The sequence below is a fragment of the Polypterus senegalus genome, chromosome 18 (genome assembly GCF_016835505.1).
Source record: "Polypterus senegalus isolate Bchr_013 chromosome 18, ASM1683550v1, whole genome shotgun sequence".
NCBI classification, from domain to species: Eukaryota; Metazoa; Chordata; class Cladistia; order Polypteriformes; family Polypteridae; genus Polypterus; species Polypterus senegalus.
Genome location: NC_053171.1, coordinates 20,143,720 through 20,164,928, shown reverse-complemented (window position 1 = coordinate 20,164,928; position 21,209 = coordinate 20,143,720). Strand labels below are relative to the sequence as shown.

Here is a 21,209-nt window from a genome sequence, read left to right as displayed (position 1 = left end):
AAGTAGGTTAAAAATGACTGACTAAAGTACACATATGGTACAAAGTGCAGTGAAATGCTTAGTTGCTTAATTCCAATAACTGTACAGTTAAGAAGAATATAAGGACATTAGCAATGATACATGACTTTATAAATACCACAATTTTTAATAGAATTATAAATGTGTGATAAATAACTACATAAATTAGGGGTAACGAACTCCAGGCCCGGAGGGCTGCAGTGGCTGCAAGTTTTCATTTTAACCCTTTTCCTAATGAGTGACTAACTTTCACTGCTAACTAACTTCTTTTCCCTTCATTTTAGCAGCCCTGTTTTTAAATAGTCAGTCCTCTGAATTGATTCTTTTCTTCATTAAATGAAAGCCAAATAGAAATGAGATGTAAAACGAGCCAACAGATTACCAGCTAAACTGGGGCATCAAACTCCAGCCAGTTTTCTAATTAGAAGCCGATTCTTTCTATTAATTAAACTCGTTATTCAATTCCATGGCTTGTTGCTTCTCTCATTCTGCCACAGCAGATACAGTTGTGCTTGAAAGTTTGTGAACCTTTAGAATTTTCTATATTTCTGCATAAATATGACCTAAAACATCATCAGATTTTCACTCAAGTCCTAAAAACAGATGAAGAGAAACCAGTTAAACAAATGAGACAAAAATATACTTGGTCATTTATTTATTGAGGAAAATGATTGAATATTGCATATTTGTGAGTGGCAAAAGTATGTGAACCTCTAGGATGAGCAGTTAGTTTGATGGTGAAATTCAAGTCTGGTGTTTTCAATCAATGGGATGCCAATCAGGTGTGAGTGGGCACCCTGTGTTTTTTTAAAGAACAGGGATCTATCAAAGTCTGCTCTTCACAACACATGTCTGTGGAAGTGTACCATGGCACGAACAAAGGAGATTTCTGAGGACCTCAGTAAAAGAATTGTTGATGCTCATCAGGCTGAAAAAGGTTACAAAACCATCTCTAAAGAGTTTGGACTCCACCAATCCACAGTCAGACAGATTGTGTACAAATGGAGGAAATTCAAGACCATTGTTACCCTCCCCAGGAGTGGTCGATAAACAAAGATCACTCCAAGAGCAAGGCATGTAATAGTCGACGAGGTCACAAAGGACCCCAGGGTAACTTCTAAGCAACTGAAGGTCTCTCTCACATTGGCTTATGTTCATGTTCATGAGTCCACCATCAGGAGAACACTGAACAACAATGGTGTGCATGGCAGGGTTGCAAGGAGAAAGCCACTGCTCTCCAAAAAAAACATTGCTGCTCATCTGCAGTTTGCTAAAGATCAAGTGGACAAACCAGAAGGCTATTGGAAGAATGTTTTGTGGACGGATGGGACCAAAATAGAACTTTTTGGTTTAATTGAAAAGCGTTATGTTTGCAGAAAGGAAAACACTGCATTCCAGCATAAGAACCTTATCCCATCTGTGAAACATGGTGGTGTTAGTATCACGGTTTGGGCCTGTTTTGCTGCATCTGGGCCAGGATGGCTTGCCTTCATTGATGGAAAAATGAATTTGGAATTATATCAGAGAATTCTAAAGGAAAATGTCAGGACATCTGTCCATGAGCTTAATTTCAAGAGAAGGTGGGTCATGCAGCAAGACAACGACCCTAAGCACACAAGTCGTTCTACCAAAGAATGGTTAAAGAAGAATAAAATTAATGTTTTGGAATGGCCAAGTCAAACTCCTGACCTTAATCCAATCGAAATGTTGTTGAAGGACTTGAAGCAAGCAGTTCATGTGAGGAAACCCACCAACATCCCAGAGTTGAAGCTGTTCTGTACAGAGGAAAGGGCTAAAATTCCTCCAAGCCAGTGTGCAGGAATGATCAGAAGTTACCGGAAACGTTTAGTTGCAGTTATTGCTGCAAAGGGGGGTCACACCAGACACTGAAAGCAAAGGTTCACATACTTTTGCCACTCACAAATATGTAATATTCAATCATTTTCCTCAATAAATAAATGACCAAGTATAATATTTTTGTCTCATTGGTTTAACTGGTTTCTCTTTATCTACTTATAGGACTTGAGTGAAAATCCGATGATGTTTTAGGTCATATTTATGCAGAAATATAGAAAATTCTAAAGTGTTCACAAACTTTCAACCACAACTGTATTTCTAAAACTGTTGATTTTCCGTTTTTTTCTAAGAACATCATCAAAATGTTTTGGTGACTTAAGAGATCAACCTTACCGAGACCTTCACCTTTCTTTACTTTCAGATATTGTGTGATGAGCACAGATGATCTTGTCACATAGTGGCTTGTTTTGTGTCTCAGTCTTATTTGGCTGCTAATTAAAGAAAAGGAATCACCTAAGGGACCTGAGTCAAGTGAATTAAGACTAAAGTAAAAGAAGTTAATTAACAGCAACAACTTGTCACTAATGAAGAAAATGGTTAGAATGAAAACCTGCAGCCAATGCGGCCCTCCAGGTCCGGAGTTCGACACCCCTGACATAAATGACTTAATAATTAAAATAACTTAATGTAAGAGAGTTAACAATAGGTCATCATGAAGCTGTGGGCTCTTTCTTCATTTAGGATTCGGATGAACTGTGGACAGAAGCTTCTCCTCAGTCTCTCTGAACTGATGTTCAGGCAGCCGTAGTGTTTCCTTGACTGCAGCACAGAGAAAAGACCATTGTTGGGACGGTTAGTATCCCTTATAATTTTCTTTTTTTGTTCCTGGTAAAGATGTTCTGGGAGCTAGAGAGTGCTCCTCCAGTGATGCTTACAACTGTCCACACCACTCTCTGCAGGGCCTCACAACGCTTTAAATGGTGGATTTATGTAAGTTCTGTAGTAATTGGGAGGGCAGCCTGAAATCCCCAAAGCATTTGTGGTTGTAAAGATGTTGCTTGTACGTTCTTTGCCAAGATGTCAGTGTGTTTCAACCAGGTTAGGTCATTTTTGATGAGGACACTGAGATAGCTGAGACTGTGTACCCGTTCTTCCTGAGCGTTATCAGCACTGAGATGGTGGTAGTTCCTGTGCTGTTTTCTCCCAAAGTTCACAATCAGCTACTTTGTCTTGCAACATTTAGGAGCAGATTGTTGTCCTGACACCAGAATGACAGATACAAGGCCCACTACAGCAATGTTACCAGCAAATTTGATAATAATGTTAGAGTCATGTGCAGCCATGCAGTCAAATGAGTTGAGGTAGTGCAGCAGAGGACTCAGAACACAGCCCTGTGGAGCCCCTGTGTTGAGAGTGAGTGAGAACTGATAGATGAGGTTTTGAATTTAAATCCACAACTATGACACCCTGAGTGAATGCTTTAACCTGCTAATGCATCACTTGTGAAAATATGGGAAGCAGGGTAATCTATACTAATAAAAGGCAAAGCCCTCACTCACTCACTCACTCACTCACTCACTCACTGACTCACTCACTCACTGACTCATCACTAATTCTCCAACTTCCCGTGTGGGTGGAAGGCTGAAATTTGGCAGGTTGATTCCTTACAGCTTCCTTACAAAAGTTGGGCAGGTTTTATATCGAAATTCTACGCGTAATGGTCATAACTGGAAGCAGTTTTCTCCATTTACTGTAATGGATATGAGCTTCAACGACGTGGGGGGAGTTTCGTGTGACATCATCACGCCTCCCACGTAATCACACAGTACATAGAAAACCAGGAAGACCTCAAAAAAGCGCTCAAGAAAACATGCATTATATAATTGAGAAGGCAGCGAAACAATAAGAAGCGAGTTCTGCTACTTCGGAAACAAAGCACGATGTAAACCTACACTTTAAATTAAGTTCATAGACAGGCTGCCGCTGGCGTTTGTAATTTAGTGCCTGCCCATAGAAGGCCGTCCGTCAGCGGCAATCCAATAGCAAACTGCCACGGGTAAATATTCACGGGTGAAGGACTGTGCTTATGGAGAGGAAGATGAGATGGTCAGGGTGGTGTTTGACACAAACTCAGCGAAACTGCGAGAGAAAGTTTTAAGTGCCAGGACTAAGGTAACATTAAATAAAGCTATGGACATAGCACGAGATGGCACCAGCACAGCTGGGAACCTTCGATGCAAGTACACCGAGTGGCTCACGTGAACTGACGCAGTGCACAGATAAAAAGCAACAGTTCCAAAGAGCTGAACAAAACCGAATTACACAATTGAAAAGGCAGCAAAAATATGAAGCGTCTGATAAGCATATTCATAAATGCAGCTACTGTGGAAACAAAGCACACGGTGGAAAAAGTCAATGTCCGCTAAAGGAAGACAGTGTAAAAAACCCGTGCATGCAGTGTGTCAGGTCTCAGATAAAGAAGAAGACGAGCTGTTTATTGATGCAGTAAGAAACGAATCGATGAATGAAACCTGTCATCTTTACAACGATTGACAAACACGGAATGTAACTTGAACACAACACATCCTACAAATACGAACCTGATTGAAAGAAATAATGATAATCAAATCCTTGATGACAGCAACATTCAATAACACTCACAAAACAATTACTGTATATTGACAATCATGTTACGTTATTTTTAAAATGTTCCCTTTTCTTTTCATAACTTCTACTTCTCCACTGCGATACGGGGTATATATATATAAATGTATATATATACCCCTATCTACAGTACATACTCTCGCATAGACAAGCCACATGCTGTGGCTCAATTGTAGAGTCTTTGTCTCTAATGCCGACATTCGAGGTTCGATTCCCGAGAGGGGATGTACAGACTATGTACGCCCGCTACTGATTCATTTTACCTTCCCATCTCCTTGGTTTGGGACGTATTAAAAAATATTCGGTTAACGCAGAATCATGTTACGTTATTTTTAAAATGTTTCCCTTTATTAGCACAAGCACAGCTGAGAAGCTTCGATGCATGTACTCCATAACGCGTTAAAAAAATAACGCATTTAATCACACTTTCAATTCCAAGCAACCGGGAACTTTTGTCAATGCATGATTTCCTGGTACATCCATTACACTGATGCACACATCACAGCTACAAAAATGTTAGAGTCGGAATAAAGCGCGTTCCTACGACTGATCATTTCGACTTCCGAGCGAAGCCTTGATAAAAGCATGGTTTTGTGCACACTGAAAAGCAAGCAAAATTAGATGCATTACAGAAAGCAGACTTTGTGGCTCTTACTGGGGATCATTGGACTTCCGTGACCGTTAGTAATTCTAAATACATCTAATTACAAAATGTTCAATGATCACACTGTTTTAGCCTAATGTACAAAATAATTTTGGCTAAGGTTACTCAGAGTTTAAAGATTAAGTTGGTCAAATTACCTTTTATGTTTCTGACTTATTTTTTAAGAAGAAAAACTGCACTTTATGTTGAAATTTTGGTTATTATTATTTAAAGACAATACTATTCTGAAAATCTACTTAAAGTACTTAAACTACCACTTTATTTTTAAGTCTGCCCAATTTTAACCAGGGATGATATTTTTGTTTCTGTTTTGAATTCAAATGCAGTTTAAAGGCTTTTTTTCAGAAATTAAAACAGCTTCAGTTTACAATATTCATGTACATGTCTATTATTTGATTCTGTCGCCCACTAAAACACTTTTAAATTAAAAAAAAACATTTGCGATTTGGGGCAAATTTTGTGTGCGATTACATACGATTAATCAAGATTAATTCTTACACAGCCTCTAATTAATTGGATTAATTTTTTAATCGAGTCCCACCCCTAATATATATATCCACATATATATATATGTAGATTTGTATATATAAATGTGTATATACAGTATATATGTAGATATGTATATGTGTATATACAGTATGTATATATACAGTATGTATATATATGTATGTGTGTATATGTATATATATATATATAACTGTGTATATATATGTGTATAGATATATATATATATATATATATTTATATATATATATGCCAGCAACACTCATGACAATGACAAAACAATTACATTGTCAATCATGTTACGTTATTATTAAAATGTTTCCTTTTCTTTTTACTTCTCGCTGCCAATCTAGGTATTTGCTATATATATATATATATATATATATATATATATATATATATATATATATATATATATATATATATATATATATATATGTATAAATAGATAGATATGACAACAACACTCAATATCAATGACAAAACAATTACATTAACAATCATCTTACGTTATTTTTAAAATGTTTGCTTTTCATTTTCATAACTTTTTTAATACACTACTTCTCCGCTGCGAAGCGCGGGTATTTTGCTAGTCTATACTAATAAAAGGCAAAGCCCTCACTCACTCACTGACTCACTCACTCACTGACTCATCACTAATTCTCCAACTTCCCGTGTGGGTGGAAGGCTGAAATTTGGCAGGTTCATTCCTTACAGCTTCCTTACAAAAGTTGGGCAGGTTTTATATCGAAATTCTACGCGTAATGGTCATAACTGGAAGCACTTTTTCTCCATTTACTGTAATGGAGATGAGCTTGAACGCCGTGGGGGCGGAGTTTCGTGTGACATCATCACGCCTCCCACGTAATCACGCAGTACATAGAAAACCAGGAAGACCTCAAAAAAGCGCTGAAGAAAACATGCATTATATAATTGAGAAGGCAGCGAAACAATAAGAAGCGAGCGAGTGACATATACAACCATGTTCGTGAGTTCTGCTACTTCGGAAACAAAGCACGATGTAAACCTACACTTTAAATTAAGTTCATAGACAGGCTGCGCTGGCGTTTGTAATTTAGTGCCTGCCCATATAAGGCCGTCCGTCAGCGGCAATCCAATAGCAAACTCCACTAAATATTCACGGGTGAAGGACTGTGTTTATGGAGAGGAAGATGAGATGGTCAGGGTGGTGTTTGACACAAACTCAGCGAAACTGCGAGAGAAAGTTTTAAGTGCCAGGACTAAGGTAACATTAAATACAGCCATGGACATAGCACGAGATGGCACCAGCACAGCTGGGAAACTTCGATGCATGTACACCGAGCGGCTCACGTGAACTGACGCAGTGCACAGATAAAAGCAACAGTTCCAAAGAGCTGAACAAAAACGAATTACACAATTGAAAAGGCAGCAAAAATATGAAGCGTCTGATAAGCATATTCATAAATCCAGCTACTGCGGAAACAAAGCACACGGTGGAAAAAGTCAATGTCCCGCTAAAGGAAGACAGTGTAAAAAAACCGTGCATGCAGTGTGTCAGGTCTCAGATAAAGAAGAAGACGAGCTGTTTATTGATGCAGTAAGAAACGAATCGATGAAAGAAACCTGTCATCTTTACAACGATTGACAAACACGGAATGTAACTTGAACACAACACATCCTACAAATACGAACCTGATTGAAAGAAATAATGATAATCAAATCCTTGATGACAGCAACACTCAGTAACACTCACAAAACAAATACTGTATATTGACAGTCATGTTACGTTATTTTTAAAATGTTCCCTTTTCTTTTTCTAGCTTTTTAACACACTACTTCTCGCTGCGATACGCGGGTATATATATATATATATATATATGTATATATATATCCCGATCTACATACTCGAATAATGGATACTTTATTCGCCATCAATGATTGTTTTGGTAAAGCCATACTCAGTGTATTCATTAGATGAACGGTAGAAAAGTAAGAGCGAGGGGAGGATGCAGGCTGTAGTGCGCGTCAACTCTATCTGAATTGTGCGATCACATTTCAAAAAATATATCTTTTCAAGTTCTATTTAGTCCATATTTGTCAAACTCAAGGGCCACGGGCCACATCCGGTACGGCGTGTAATTATATCCGCCCGAGATCATTTTATATACTGTATTATTGTTATTAATGGCCCAGGTATATGAAGCGCTGGTAACACAATAAACTACAGATCCCATAATGCAGCGCTTCAGCTGCCTTGCCGAACACTTATTGCGAAGCTAGCTCACGCGATGCTGGAGAGAAAAGTTCATTCTGAAAATAGAGCCTTTAAAACCGATGGGAGGCTGAGTATATGTTTACTGAACCCGTGTGTCTCATTTGTGGAGCTAATGTGGCTGTAATTACAGAATTTAATCTAAGACGGCACTATGAGACAAAACATCAGGGTAACCTGAATGCAATGCAGAAGATACAGAAAGCAGAATAATTAAATAAGAATCTGACACTTCAGCGGACGTTTTACCCGTGCACAATCACAAAGTGATTTCAAGTGAAGCTGCTTTTATGGGAGACACAAATGCACCAGTGCAACTTTCCCCTCTTTCCCTGTTGCCAAGTAATGTTAAACCAAGTCGTCACTACGGTGTTCCCAAACGCACTTTGCTGATAAACTGAGCGCACTGAGTTTGCACGGCGCTTTGGTGACTTTGAAGAACAAAAAGTCCGTCTACATGCGGCTCGAACCTTGTGCATGTTTGGTAGCACATATCTGTGTGAGAAGCTCTTCTCAGTGATAAAGACTAACAAAACAGCACACAGGAGTCGCCTCACTGATGAGCACCTGCAATCCATCCTGAGAATCTCCACAACACAGAACCTCACAGCAAACAGAAACGAACCTGTGGCCAAAAAGATGCCAGGCGTCCAGCTCTAAAATGACATATGAGCAAAGACAACTGAATGATTTGATTTGTTATTGCTGAAAGGAACACATTTTATTTATATTTCCAGGTTTTGTTATGCAGCATGTTCATATTTGAATTTGTATAATTTTGACAGGATATATTTTTATGGAGAGCAAAATCTTTTGGGATATTTAAAATCTAAGTTTATTTTTATATAAAATTACATAAGAGTAAAGAAATTTGAATGTTTGTTCTTTTAACGTTTACTTTATTTCTAACTTGTATAATTTAGACAGGATATATTTTTATGGAGAGCAAAATATTATAAGTTGTTTAAGGTTTGAGTTGATTTATTCAGGAATAATATTCCTGTCTGTTTTTACCATTCCTACCAAAGATATTTCTGTGGACTAAATAAAAATTCCTTCTATTTAAAATTTAAATAGAACTTGAACAAATACGATAGTTCATAATATCCACACAGACTTGCACGTAAGAGCGGGTGTTATCCATTTTAACAAGCAGCGTATTGCACTGATACGAAATAGCTGTGTGTGTATATATGTAGATATGTATATATATGTTTATATATGTGTGTGTGTGTGTATGTATATATATATGTATTTGTGTGTATATATGTGTGTGTATGTATGTATGTGTGTATGTATATGTATGTGTATATATGTAGATATATATATATATATGTATGTATATATGTGTATATGTATAGATATGTATATATATATGTTTATGTGTGTGTGTAAATATATATATATGACAACAACACTCATCACTCACAACAGTGACAAAACAATTACATTGACAATCATGTTACGTTATTTTCAAAATGTTTCCTTTTCTTTTTCATTGCTTCTTTAACACACTACTTCTCCGCTGCGAAGCGCGGGTATTTTGCTAGTAGTTCTATAAACGAATTTGTTTCAAGGGGTTGTGATGCAAATTCCGTATCCCAAATCAACAGCCTGCAATGCTGCGGGTAGCACCCACCCTCACTTAACACTACAGGCACAAAGATCTCCCTCTAATTCACACTTTGTAGTGAGGGAACTAACACATTTACAAAAGTTAAAAATAATTTACAAAGCTAAATGTATGACTGCCCAGGTTCATTTGGAACTGCCAATTGTCTTGAACCCGAAACTATACCCAAGATGAGCCAGTGCAATAAGGACCGATACACCACAAAGTTTGGTGCAGAAATGCATAAGGGTTTTATTTACTCAATGCTCTCCAGAGAATGGGTGAAGTGCTGGCATAATCCTAATAAATAAGTCAGTGAGTAATCCCATTATTATAATAATAATAAAATTCTGTTTGATGTGCTGGATAAATGCAATAATTAAAATCCACATACGAAACCATCTCAGTGGACAATCACCAGGCAGTTCGTCACAACTTTCTCCCTAGTTCACTCCAACAGGTCTTGGCAACTGGAAGAGACGTTGTCAACTGATGATCCTTTCTCTCGACTCCCGTGCTGTCTTCCTCTACCGGCAGCTGCCTGGATGCACAGAGCTTAGCCTCCATCAGCCCTTACTCACCCAACGTTTCTTGAATCCCTGGGTGACTTGTTCACCAGTCCGTGCTCGAACACCATTGTTCAGCAGGGACACCCCTCTGAGTGCCATTGTTTTACTCCATTACAGGTGTCTGACCACACTGAGTTGCTCATCCTCTCAATCTTGCTTCTTGTTTCCCTTACTACTACTACTACTACTATTATTATTATTATTATTATTATTATTATTATTATTATTATTATTATTATTATTATTATTATTATTAATTAATAATACATTTTATTTATATAGCACCTTTCCCATGCTCAAGAGTCTCAGAAAGAATAGCAGGATATATGTAACATTGGATACAAATAATATCCACATAGAACATTAAAAGCAGATAAATACAGGATATACAGAGCATTAAATAGAATAAAAGAGAACCCAGTCAGGCAGTCAGTCATTTTTGAACCTCCAGAGAAACATACTAAATTCAATACTAGAAGAAAAGCCTGAACAAAGAATATAATTTGTGATATAACACACACACACACACACATTATTCTGAGCATCTGGACAGGAAATTAAATTGAAAGAAGAGGAAGAATGTTTGGTTAAGTTAAAAGCCTTCCTGAAAAGATGACTTTTAAGTTGTTTTTTAAAAGAATGAATGGAGTCAGCTGATCTGATTCATTTATAGAGGTTATTCCAAAGTCTGGGCGCTATACAGCTAAAGGCCCTGTCATCCAAAGAGTACAGGTAAGTGTGGAGCACAAGACTGCATGAATCCGAGGACCTTAGTGGGCGAACAGGAGCAGAGTGATGGAGAAGGTCGCTGAAGTAGTCCGGTGCAGGGCCATTTAAAGCTTTGTAGGGTGTTAATAGAATTTTATATTCAATCCTGTAAGATACAGGGAGCCAGTGAAGGCAAAGCAGGATGGGTGTTATATGTTTTCTGTTGCTGGTTCTTGTAATCGCTCTTGTAGCAGAGTTTTGAATCACCTGGAACTGTGACAAAAGTTGTGATATAAGATTTGAGGGGGCACCTGCCATTCCAAAAGTGTTCCCCTCTTGTCCTAGCACAGGCTTTCTTATGCCTCTGTGAGCGTGTTGTCTCAATTACAACCCGTGGAAAGTCAAGCACGATCAACCCCAGTCACCCCACTAAACATCCTAGGGGCCATACAAGCTGTGGACGCTAGAGTCGCTTTGCCCCGTTGAACCCACCAGACAAAAGTCCCAGACACACATGTAAAAGCACCAGAAGATTCTTTAATTATTTTCTTCAAAAAATAGTGCACCAAACACCGCACAATCCAAAATTATTCAATAAATACAATAACAATAATCACTAACAATCCTCAACTCCCAGCAGCTCCATCCTCTACCACCCAACTCCAGCTCGATCTGCCTGGTTTCCCATAGTCCTTTTAAAGTCTCTGGCCCAGAAGTATTCTGTCTCCGGGTCAAACGCCTTCTTCAGTTATCCCGGAAGTACTGCGGGTTTCCGTCCTCCTGACTCCTAAGTACTTCCGGGTTAATGTCACAGTTTAATCCCCCTGGTTCTTGGTGAGCTCCCCCTGGCGGCACCCATGGCACCCAACAGGGCTAAAGAACTGGACTCCATGTCCCATGCTGCCCTGCAGGAGTCCGGGGAGTCCATTTCCATCCAGGGGAGCTGCCATCTAGTGTCCCGGGGGATGTATTGTCCTGTAAAGGCTGCTGTCTTCATTTGAGGGATGTCCCGACTGGACTGAAATGCCAGCCGTCCATCACAAAGCACACACACCCACGGAGCCCAGACAACACCACTTAAAAAATGACATGCAGCCATGTTCCTTAATGTGCATCACCACAAAATGGTCTAGGTTTATATGATCTGGATAAAAGCCAAAAGAGAAACATAAAAACCTGCATGTAATTTATAAACAATCTTTCCTGTTATTAAATAGTTCAATGAGGTCAATTATGCAAAACCTTTAAAAATGAAGCCATAACCTTAAATATTTAGGTGACAATCAGTACTGTTTTTGTCATGAAAATTCTGGTGGAGCCAAGCAGACTTGGTAGAGGGACGGAGAGAGAGGGATGCTGACAGACAGGGCAGAGCCAACTTGAGAAACTTTCAAGTAGAGTGTGTGTGTGAGAAGAGAGAGACTGATAATTACTCACTTAAGCTTAGCAGAACTTACAAGACCCAGCCCTCTGGCAGCCAGTCCACATTTATATTTTGCTTTTTAATTCCTTGGCTTGTTGGTGCTTTCATTAAAGTCAAATAAAAGGGCCGTATTAAGAGCATCATACGGCCACGGGCAAACTCATGTACTGGGGACCCTAAAAAACAAAATATACATAGACATTCGAAACATTGTGGGCTTCTGTGCTCCTGGGGCCCCCAGCCAGTGGCCATTGCGCCCATACATTAACATGGCTGTGCAATTCGACCACAGCAGAAAGCATCAGCAAAATGTTTTGTGGACCTCAGCAGACCAGCATTAATGAGAACGTCACCTTTCTTTACTCTCAGATATCGTATGAAAGACACAGATTAGCTGCTTCTGTGTTGGCGCATTTTGTATCTCAGTATTGTGTAGCTTGTAATTAATGAATAAAAGAAACAGTTAAGGGATTAGAGTCTTAAATAGCAAGTCAATTAAACTGAAGGGAAAAATGATTAATTAGCAGCAAAAAAAAAAAAAAAAACATTAATATAAGAAAATGATTAGAATGAAAACCTGCAGCAAGTGTGGCCCTCCAAGATCAGCGCTGGACACCCATGGGGGTATTTTTCGTACGTGGATTACTCGTTTAGCCGGATGTAATTGTTGATGATTTGGCCTGATCCAGGATCTGCCGGTTTTTCGAAACTCTTGCTGGATGTGTTGTCATAGCAGCACATCCCAAATCCTCAAACCTGCTCGGAGCAGGTTTGTTTTTTTTATGTAAACAAGGATTAGATCATGGAATTCATTCAGTCATGCCTTCGCCGTTCATGAATGAGCGACCGATTGATATCGGTGTGCAAATTATGAGAAGAGAATTTCATATAGAGAGGGTTTTGCGCAATCAGCAAGACCCTTTATTGTTCCCAGATGAAATTATTTTCGAAAGATACCGCTTTAGCCGGGTGGGAATATTGTACCTTAATGATTTATTAGCACCTTATATTCGAAGTCAAACGAGGCGAAGTCGGGCTCTCACAACCACACAGACAGTATGCATTTCTTTGAGAATTTTTGCAAGCAGCACTTTTTATATACTGTAGGCTATGCGGAAAATCTGTCTAAAAGTACAGTTTGCTAGGCAATTCGTAAAGTCTGCTTGTCTCTGAAATATTTCCTTCGGGTTTTCATAGTGTTTCCTGGACACCTGTGTGTGCAGACAATAAAAGAGGCATTTCATGCCATTGCAGGTACACAGGCAAAAACACCCACAGTTCCGTAAAGAATCTCACAATCTGCCTAACATTCTCATTACCCAGGATTTCCAAATGTGATTGGGGCACATGGGACTGATCAGAGTGGAGTTTGATCAAACATTATTTGGAAAATGTACTTCTCCTCCTGATGAATAATCAGACACAGTGTCTTCATCAAACATTTGACCTTCGTCAATATCTCATTGGTCAGACAAGTTCTAGGGATATGACATTCACTGCAACTGACTGAACAAAAAAGAGGGTTATATGGAACCTACCTATGGCACACATCGAGGACAAATATATGCAATGACCATCCTTTACCTGAAATGAAGTGACCACTGCATCCTGCCACTGGTTCTGCTGAGGAGCTTCCCCCTGTAATGCCCTCAGAAGCAGGGTGATGGGCTTTTTGCTGGAGAGCCAGCTCTTCTGCAAGGGTTAGGTCTGGACCGCGTGGACCTCTACCTGTTTTTTGCTTCTCTGCCTTCTCATTAGCTTTAAAATTAATGTTTTTTTTTATATTATATATGATCCTTTATGTCAACAGTTCTTTAAATAGTTATATATCGATATTTACTAGTTTGAAGTATATTCTTGTACTTCACTTTAACCTGTCCCCATGTTCTCCTTGTGCTCACGTTTGATCTGGAATTATGACATATTAAATAATAATTAATCTGACACATAGGAAATGAAACTCTGCTTTCAGTTAATGTTCAATGCACACGCGTTTAATCTGTCGGCCACTTTTTGCCAGTCGTCTTTTCTGGTTTGGGCTGCTTTTGCAGTGTTACCACTTGTGCATATTAAATCTTGAAATCCTTCGAGTAACAAGCATGCACGCCCGCACGGCTTGTGTGAAAAAAATGCGCCCGTTCTTTTGTCATTTTGTTGCAGCCTATCAAAGACTTGCTGATCATGTTTTCTTGACTCAATATATATGGGCTTTTCAATCAGCGCGGGCGCGCGCATTCATCTCGGATGATTAGATCCAGTTTAACTAATCTACTACACCGCTGCGTTTGAAAAACCGATTTATCCCGGTTGAGTTTCACCGGCATTAACTCATCCAAGATGAGGCATCTGATCTTGGATGATTTAAGCGACGTACGGAAAATACCCCCCTGAGGGCTGTTCCACGAAGCAATCTTATAAAATCGAGGATTATTTGTAATAGCCTCGCTTGAGTTAGCCAAACAGTTCACTTCAGGCTCATTGAGTTCCACGAACAAAATTCAGGTGTATTTAATTTCCGCTAATTCAAGCCAAGCTTGATAAGCGAGGCTCGTGCGCGTCCACGCGATATTAAAGGCAGCCTTGTTAATCGATGCTGGATCAGTAAGAATGGAAACTAAGGAAAGAGCTGCGTTTTTTTTCGCAGGCGGAGCAAGAATTATTATTACAAGCCTATGAGGACTACAAAGCTATAATAACTAGAAAGGGGAACACGAGCTGTATTATCAAAGCTCGTGAGGCTGCATGGCAGAAAATAGCTGACAAGTTAAATGCGTATAAGAACATGATTTTAGTAACCTTTGTGTTAAGGATGTCAAACTATTTAACAACTAAATGAGAACAGTTTCAAGCCTTCAAAATGTATAGTCATTAAAATTTCCTTTTACATATGCATTTTGTTACCAGATGTAAGGTACTTTAAGGTTATTTTAACACATTGATAAACAGGACAGCATGTTAATTATATGGGTTCATCTTGGATAAAAAGTGATATATAATTGTAATTATTAATATAATTATTAATAATGCTTGGTTTCAGGAGCAACATGAGTGGAACGAAAAGGTCCTGGCAGCAAGTGAAGAATGCGTCATTATTGGCATACGCTCCTGCTGCAGTATTGCCACATTATGCAAAACTGCACAGGCTACTACAATGTCACACGCTCTGTCTGGTGTAACTCTGAGATGCCGCAGGCAGTTAAACCTGGATTTTAACTGTCCAAATGTCATTTCAATGCGTGCCCTTGTCTTACAATGGGCATGGTTGAAATGTCTTTCTGCTTGTGTTGCAGGATCTGTATATGGTGTGAGAAGAAACGGTAGACATGGGTATCCTCTGTCACCAAGCAGCACACCAGGAAAAATTCCTATAATGGAAAGTAGACACATTAGACTGTAGTATAATAAACTATAGTATATTTGTGAATTTTAGTTGACTTGCCTTGTCTGAGGCTTTGAGCCAGTGAAGACTCCCGAAAAATTCTGGCATCGTGTACTGATCCTGGCCATTTTGCCACAATGTTTGAAATTAGATGTTCAGAAGTGCATACCATCTGAAACATTTTAGGAAATGGTAATGACATACATTGCTAATGTTGGACGACTACACTTTCACCTCTTGTATATAAATGTGAGATATTATCAGTACTTACCTGTACATTAATACTGTGATATGATTTGCGGTTTATGTAATCAGGCTCTGTTGGACCTGCTGGAGCCTTTATCCTCACGTGTGTACAGTCAATGGCTCCAATGACGTTAGGAAAGCCTGACAAATTAAATTCAGTTACTTATCAGGTAATGATTTATGTGCTGTAAATGAGTAGATGTTTAAAGATTAAGCACCATTAATTCCAAAGAAAGTTTCCTTAATGGCAAGAATTCCTCGGTGGCCAGGAAAGGTAATGAATATATTTAAAAAGGACTTTAATGCAACGCAAACCTTCCTGATTTCACGGCACACTGTAGCTTTTCTTAAATGTTAAGCATCCCCCACACTGTACAGAAATGAACCACTGGCAAAATAACGCAAAGCGATACTCAAAGACTGTGCAACCGTAAGGGCTTTAGAGCGACGTGTGTTTTTAGAAATGTAAGGTTCCAATAACTGACACAAATATGCAATACTGTGTCTACTAAATCTATAGCGCTCGTATAAATAATCATCCGCAAAATGCAACGGATCTATCCTGGACCGAAGTAATTGTGGAACCTGTTGCCTTAAAGCTCTACGAATGAGCCTCGCTCCCTCATCAACTGGATTATGAATAACTGGGCACGCCATGGTTATTCATGTAAAAGCCTTCAATGCACTCCTTGTCATTTTATACTTTCTAAGTAATTAGAATCGCTTGCATGTAATCTGTAATAATTTTATATTGGAGGGTCGATGTGTGCGAAAGAGGGAGTGAACAGCTGCAGAATAATCCCAGCCCCGCAGAATGTCGTGCTGTGACATCACATGGCTTGTCCAATCATATTCATCAAGCTAAGATAAACTTCACAACTAATTTGCCACGGAGCAGGCTTGTCCAAGAGCATATGTTGGCATAGTAATTAAGCGGAGCTTCAGGTTAGCCTCGTTCGTGGAACCGAATTTCGAGAAATTAAGCCGGGATTATCGAAATAAACCTGGATTTTGAGGTTAGCTCGCTTCGTGGAACAGCCCTCTGGTCTAAATTTATAAAATCAACAGGGAGAATTTAACAAACCGATATCCTTTATTTTAATTTTGTGAAAAACACGTTATTTAAATACAACGCAATAACTACAATATTTTTTATAGAAATTAAAGTCTGTTTGAGTAAATAAATGACAAAATAAATGGTACCAAGCAAATACAAATTGCCAATTGAAATAATTTTAAAAAATGTAAAAAGTTCACATGTTAGAAAAAAGAAAAAGAAAAAAAAAAAAACGCTAAACGTTTTACTGTAACTTTCAAAATCTAATTTTACGGACTTGGATAAATGAAATGCACCCACTATGTCGCCCGGGTCCAAAGACCATTGAACACTGTGCGGTATTGAAATTAGAGCTTGGGCCGAAAGCCTCCCCTGGCAAATAGTAAATCTCAAGATTTAAACTGCTTTAAAGATGAAACAATTTTATGAAGATCGGGACTACCAAAGGGCTTTATTTTGACTCCTTGGACCCCCATCTCACTGTTACTCCCTCACTCTATTGGTGCTGCTAATTTTGGATGTGCACTGACTACAGTGAGGTCTGGAGAGATTGAATGAAGCTAAATCAGAAATGACAGAGTTGTCAAATGAAATTAGGCAATCCAATTTTTGCTTCCAAACATGTAAATCCTCTTAATGATTTGTGAAATCAGCTCTGATTACATTCAGTGTTACTAAAAAAGTAACAGTCAGCTAAAGTAACAGCCTTTGGGAGGTGGGGGCTACAATGTCAACACCCGACTTTCTGTGCTTCTGCTTCAGTGGGATGTTTATTGTAGAAATGTGCCACATTCAGTTTCTAATGGCAATTAATTCTGTGACCAAAGGGAGTCAATTAACCTGGCAGTGCTCACATTTATAATGACAAATAACAATGTTATTATACAACTAAATCACCTTGGGATGGTGTTCAAGGAGATTTCTTCTTTTTCTTCCAACTCGCTATGTATTCTGGAAAAAGTCATCTAACCTTCCAGCGTTGCAAATACAAAAATTTAAAACTGAATAAACCTTAAAAACATAAGGCTGTATATCCATTCACTATCAGTGGCTCACTTTGTGACTTAAACCGAATCACTTAAACCTGCCAGATTTCTCATTAAAATTGTATAGTATACAAGGAATTCATTTTATGAGAAAAGTGTATTGGCATGGAGTCTTTTCCAGAAAGGTGCTATACAGAACAAATATTATTATTAGCTCACTATGTGATTGTGTTTTCTTGAGCTTTTGTAAAGTCTTAACCACTCCTAGTGGACAAAATATATATCTATCTATCTATCATATAGTGCCTTTCATATCTATCTATCTATCTATCTATCTATCTATCTATCTATCTATCTATCTATCTATCTATCTATCTATCTATCTATCTATCATATAGTGCCTTTCATATCTATCTATCTATCTATCTATCTATCTATCTATCTATCTATCTATCTATCTGTCTATCATATAGTGCCTTATCTATCTATCTATCTATCTATCTATCTATCTATCTATCTATCTATCTATCTATCTATCTATCTATCTATCATATAGTGCCTTATCTATCTATCTATCTATCTATCTATCTATCTATCTATCTATCTATCAATCATATAGTGCCTTTCCTATCTATCTTCTCTTTTTATTGTGTTGTAGATTTCATTTTAAATGCATAATTTCCCATACTTGCCCCACAATCTGCAGTCAATAACCCTTGTGAAAATAATAAGTCATGACACACAGAAAAAGGTTTGGGGCAGCCACCCGTGTACTTAATCCCTGGCTGGAAAAAGGGGAAATACAAGCAAAGTTGTGAACATGTTCGAGTCCAAAACTGACCCGAATGCATGTGGAGGTTGTCTTGCTTTTGTAGTAGGTCAGCGGAAGCGATGTCATCTGGAGGCTGGAACCAGAAGTTAGGTTTTTGTGCCCACAGCCAGAAGTGATGTCATGGAGGCGGAAACGGAAGTGATGTCTTCAGGGCCGGACTCAGGCAGAATTTCCCATACTTGATCTGCAGGAATATCAGAAGAAAGGGTAGTGTACCCTGCCACCCCCTGGCCTGGTGTGTAATTACTTTTGATTGGTCTCCCATGCGCACGTGTGTTACACACTCAATGACAAAATGATAAAAAATGAAATGTCTCCTTTATTATTCAAACTCTTACTGTGGCACTGCAAATTGTGCTCAGGTGCATCCTGATTGTTTTAGTTTTCCTTAAGATGGATTTAGAACTTGATTGGAGTTCATCTGTGGCAAACTAAATTGACTTGGCATCATTGACAAAAATCACACACCTACATATAGAAGGTCCAACAATTGATATAGCATGTTGGGACAAAAACCGAGCTGTGAAGTTCAAGGAGCTCTAGGTAGACATCTCCAATCAAACTGTGGTGAGGCATAGAGCAGGACAGGAGTATAAAATGCTTTCAAAAGCTATGAATGTTCCAAGGAGGACTGTGACCTCAGTAATTGTGAAATGGAAGAAGTTTGGAACTATCAGGATTCTTCCTTGAGTTGCCTGTCTTGCCAAATTTAATAACCAGAGAAGAAGGGCATTGGTCAGGGAGGTGAAAAAAAACAACTCAATGGTCATTCTAACACATCTTCAGGAGTCCTCTGCTGATGGGGGAGAATTTGCATTCTGAAAGCATGAATAAAATGTTTATGTGGTCTAATTAGGCAAAAATATAACTTTTTGGGCAAACCTCTAAGTACTTCATCTAGTGAAGTCCAGGCACTTCTGATCACCTGCCTAATACCATCCTTAGTGTGAAGCAAGGTGGTGGCAGCTCATTTATTTTCTCAATAACAGAGACCTGGGGACTGGTTAGTATTGAGGGAGGGATGCATGCAGCCAAGAAAGCCTGCTCCACAATGCACATATCCTCAGACTGGGGCAATGGTCCATCTTTCAGCATGGCAGTGACCTGAAGTACACAGCCAAGATGTCTATAAGCCATGCCAACAAGTCTCTGATTGTTCTTAGGTGGTCCAGCAATACTCTAGACTTAAAACCCATAAATCATCTGTGAAGAGACTTGAAGATGTCAGCATACAGATGCTTCCCATCATGTCTGATGGAGCTTGAAAGGATATGCCAGGAAAAATGGAATAAACTACTCAAATACAGCTATGCATGGCTTGTAGAGACATACCAACAAGACGTAGAGCTGGAATTGCTGCCAAAGAGCCTTGCAGAAAATACTGAGCTAAGGGTTTGATTAGCTATGTGAATAAGAGATTTCAGTTTTTGATTTTTTGCTAAATTTGAAAACCCTTCTGATAACATGTTTTTCACTATCTCTTTGGGTTATTGATTGTAGGTTGATGGGTGGAAATGTGAAATTAGTCCATTTAAAATTAAATTAACAACACAATAAAGTGCACAGAAAGAGAAGAGGTCTGAAAACTTTCTTAATTGACTGTACATAATTGTAACCCATGATGGGCTTAGTGCCCTATCTGGGACTATTTCTTTGCTGGGATAAGCGCTGCCTAGCATGACTACTGCAAAGCACATCAGGACAGTTAATGGATCATTACCTGGCCGGGATACCAGTTTGTTGAAAGAACAGAGGGAGAATTATACAGACTGTTTTACTCCCCGACACAATAGGTGGCAGTCCTCTTGGACAATTGTGCCTATGTGGATGCCTGCAGAGCAGATTGGGAGTTGTAGTCCGGTAGCACAGCCCTTCAGGTTTACATTCGTGCCACCAGAGGGAACTGCAGGGACATATAGTCATCTCTTCAGGGGAAGGTACACCTTACCTGGAAGTGCCTTCAGCCAGTAGTGTTGTAACAACAGAAATACTCCCAGGTCCTGCATAAATGAGACAAAGTTACCTATATGGGGAGGCAGTTTACAAAGCGCTTTGAGTGCCTTGAAAAGCGCTATATAAATGTAATAAATTAATTAATTAATTAACGGTCAGCAGGAGGATTGACAGAGAGAGAAACGGAGAAGGTAGAGGAGGAAGAATTGTGTTTTGTGATTAATACATCAAATGCTCTAAATTTGTGTTATAATTAAACTGCCATTTGAATTTACATGTTGTGTTGGTGTTGGTATATTGGAGGGCTTGGGGTGCTCAGTGGTGCCCCCTACAGGTCACACTATGAACTGAATTAAGTGGATGGAGGAATGGCCGAAATGAACTGACTTCAGTTATATCCCTTTATTACCAGAATATAATATAATCCTATATTTACTCTCTTCAACTGAAAAACCCCATGCTGTGGATTTTTTCTTTACCACTATGTGCATTTGTGGCGATCTCATATTTGATTTCAGTGTTTTATGATGAATGCTTTTAAAA

The 21,209-nt window shown here is 38.8% G+C and overlaps 1 long non-coding RNA gene across 1 annotated transcript in view; it reads left to right on the top strand.

Moving 5' to 3' along the window:
* Positions 1–2,654, top strand: part of LOC120518986 — a 29,425-nt gene extending 26,771 nt beyond the window's left edge. The window contains exon 3 of the long non-coding RNA XR_005631349.1: positions 2,557–2,654. This is a non-coding gene — a long non-coding RNA (uncharacterized LOC120518986). The remainder of the gene's footprint in view (positions 1–2,556) is intronic.
* The last annotated feature ends 18,555 nt before the right edge of the window (positions 2,655–21,209 follow it).